Source organism: Echinops telfairi, unplaced genomic scaffold (assembly GCF_000313985.2).
Source record: "Echinops telfairi isolate 266 unplaced genomic scaffold, ASM31398v2 ScPeMD7_2010;HRSCAF=2546, whole genome shotgun sequence".
NCBI lineage: Eukaryota > Metazoa > Chordata > Mammalia > Afrosoricida > Tenrecidae > Echinops > Echinops telfairi.
Window position 1 is genome coordinate 11,270 of NW_022105908.1, and position 3,668 is coordinate 14,937.

Consider the following 3,668-nt stretch of genomic DNA (forward strand, 5'->3'; position numbering starts at 1 on the left):
TCCCTTCTGGTCTTTGGGAGAGCAAATGGCCTGAACAGAGACCAGCAAAGGACAGCAATAAAACCCGGAGCCCATGTGCAGCCTGGCAGGGGCCGTCAGCACCCACGGTGGGGGGAGAAAGAACTGGCCATGGAGCGGAGCAAAGAAGTGCAGGTTTCGGCCTGCGAGACACAGGCGGGCGGGGCTTTTATACTAAGCAAGCACAAGACTAGAGGGGGAAATCAGGCGGCTTTGTTTTTTTCTATGACAGAATCAATAGATTCCAATCAAGCACTGAGTGTGATCAGGGTCAGATGAGAATTACTAAGTGTAAGTCTTTGTCGGCAGGAACTAGAACATACTTGTATCTGGAAGGATGGTCTGCATTTCTGCAAACCAGGCCTCTGAAAGCCGAGGAGGGCTGAGGTGGCTGGAGGTTCCTGCCCCCAGGCTCTAATGCCCTCTGCCGTTTGGGACTTCCACCCTGGCCCTGTGGAATTCACCTGGGACTTGGCTTTCCGCTAAGAAAGGAAATGAGAGGAAGGCAGAGAGGAGAGTCAGAGGTCTGAGAGTCTTCAGGTCCCCAAACGGGGGCTGGCGGCTTACTGTGTTCCTATTCTCCACTCACACTCCTCATAGTAGCCCCTATACATGTGACCCAAGCAAACATGTGGGGATGCATCTTCCGGCTCCCCCAAAGACACAGCCGTGTAACTCTCTTAAAACAAGAGAGTTGCTCCTCACACCCGCTCTAGCCCCATTCCCACCCTCCGCCAGCCCTCTGACCCCCAAAGCAAGTCTAGAGCCTCCACTGGACAGTGATGGTGATTGGAGTTCACAAGAATACATGCAAACTGCACAGGACGGTGTTGGCTCTATGGCTCCTCTAATTACACAGAGTCTGGCTTTGATATGCTTGATTTGGTACCAGGCCCCAGGGATGGGAGAGGAGGGAAGAGCCCGGAGTAGCTGTGCTCATCGGCTAGGGTTGCCCTAACACAATGCACAAGTCAGGGGCTTGCAACCCCAGCCATTGCTTTCCTCAGCGTGTGCGGTGCCAGCAGTCCTGACTGTCCTGCCCTTGTGCAGCTTCCAACACACCCCACCCCACCTCACCCAGAGGAGGTGCTCCTTGTCCTGGGCAGTGTCGCTCACTCCAGCCTTTGCCTTTGGTTTCACGTAACAATTCTTTCTGCATGTCCCTGGTTTTCTTCTTCACTTCTTAGGACAGCAATCACACGGAGATGAGGATCCACCCAACTTTAGCATGACCTTGTGATAACGGATTACCTCTGCAAAAGCCTTATTGCTAACTAGAGCCACATGTTGAGTGTCGGGAGGGTAGGACATCAACACACCTGTTTTGAGGGAAAGAGGTACAACACAGACACCCTAAACTCCTCGAACGCACCCAAATGAGGCTGCACAGGGGCCCAGCCTGCAGCTGTGGGAGGTCCAGGAGGCTGTTAGTCACTTCCGTTGGGGAATACGTCAGGGATGGCAGGGAATGAAGACATCACAGGGCCATGATTCCCGCATCACTTCATTCAAGCTTCAAACACCCCAAGAAAGGTGGTAGTGGCTCAGGAAACATCTGTGAGTGCTCGGAAGGGTGAGTAAATGAATGTGTCCCTGCTGGCATCGTGGTAACCCATTGGCTGCCAACTTGAAGGTCACCAGTTCAAAACAATCAGTCCCTCTGAGGGAAAATGAGGAGGCTTTCTACTCCCCAAAAGAGCTGGAATCTTGGGAACCCAGAAGGGACAATTTGTGCCACTGCTTGCCTAGGTGTGTGGGCATGTAGGTGTTGGATGACCTCCCAGAGAGGGTGTGTGAAGGCTGCCCTGCCCTTCCCCTGGGGGCCTCCCACAACCTGTGTCTGGTAAGGGTTCCTCACCTGGGGTGGGCACTGAGGATGTCTGCAAAAACAACCATAAAGGACCCTGTGGCCTTTGGCCTCCCTGTTTTCTGTCTTCAGAAGCAAAGGGCACTGGTGGGAAATTGGCAATGAAGGATGAACGTGACCCCTTGTGGCGGACACAGAAATTGACAAGAGACCATAGACCATACATAAAACATGCATCTACAGTGAATGGTAAGGACGGCACAGGAAAATATTTAATTGACACGGGGCCTTAGCTTTCCGTGAGACAAGGACTAGAAGAGTCCTCCAATAAAATAGATATAAAAGGGGTAACCAACCTGATAACCAAAGCACATCAAATGGCCATACAGTGAAAAATATATGATAAACTAATTCCAGGAGAGATTGTCATGGGACCCCACCTGCCACACATTGTTGGCATGGACATTTTTCCTGAATTGGAGGCCCATCAAACATATGAAAGAATATAAATGGGCATTAGCTCAAGATAACAAGACACCTATAGTACTACCCACACCCGATAAAACGCACTGGGTAGCACAATATCCCCTGAAAGGAGGACGTGTTGAAATAAATGGGAAAAAACCAAACCATTGGAAACAGAAGGTGCTCTGCATTCAAATATAACTCACACATACGGACGGTAAAAAAGCCAAATGGGAAATACATTATTACTACTGATGATTTGAAATTATGTAAATGAAAACTCTCCTAAAAACCTAAGTAATTTACCACATGCTTCAGAAATACTAAACCTTATAGCAACTTCGGGAGAACATTCCTACGCTAAAATAGACATACCAGATATGTTTTTCACAATACCTATAGATGAGAAGTAACAAGAATTTATCTTTTCACATGGCAAATCATACAATATAAATTTTCTAGGATACTACAGGAAATTTGAATAGTCCAGCCATAACACACACCACGCTAGCGGGACAATTGTTTGAATTAACAAACAATTTCTTTGCATAGAGGATATCCTATTAACCAACAATAACCATTTGCATCTTAACAGAGATTTATAATTTTTGGTCAAACATCTACAGGACCAGGAGTGGACAGTCAACCAAAAAAAGGTACACGGACCAGCAGACCTGTCAAGTTTTCAGGGCTAGATTGGTCATCAAAAGGGAGTGGCTACTGAAACCATCATACATGGGAACTAGAAAGTCGCAGCAATTTCTATGGGAAAACGGGCAGATACGTTTTTTTACACTAATCAAAGATCGTGATAAAAAATATCATACCCTTGCTAAGCCCCAAATCACAGCGACATAAGAATAGATATATTCTACTGACCAGGCATGGGAGACACCATGATCAGGACGGTGGTTTTCCCAGGGTGAGGCTCGCCCAGTGCACTGCGGGGGTGCTGATCCCTGTGATTTCCCCAAATGCAGGAAACTCGACTGCATACTTTGTGGTAGTGGGGGCTGCGTTCGCGCTCTTCCGTTTTTCCAGAAAAAAGAACAAAAAAGAATATCTATATTATTCCCTGAAGACTACAGAAACTGAGCAATTTACAGCCATAGTCAGGTGTGGTTGGAGGGGGTGCCAGCCCCCCACCAGTAATCCTGGGTTCGATAGGCACAATTGTACGGTTGATATATATATATTAATAATAAAGTCATTGAAAGCATGAAATATAGAAGAGATTTAAATAACGGAGTGAGACACAATTCATGGTAGCAATGCTCACCTCAGCCTCACTTGGTGGTCCACGTGGAGAGAGGGGGAAGGGAAGGAGAACAAGGGGAAAGGGAACAGGGCATTGAGGACGGGAGAAGAGAGGGGAAAC

The 3,668-nt window shown here is 47.8% G+C and overlaps 1 non-coding gene across 1 annotated transcript; it reads left to right on the forward strand.

Moving 5' to 3' along the window:
* The first annotated feature begins 3,161 nt into the window (after window positions 1-3,161).
* Window positions 3,162-3,324, forward strand: LOC115870585. Its single transcript, XR_004046779.1, has one exon. It is a non-coding gene; the product is annotated as a U1 spliceosomal RNA (small nuclear RNA).
* The last annotated feature ends 344 nt before the right edge of the window (window positions 3,325-3,668 follow it).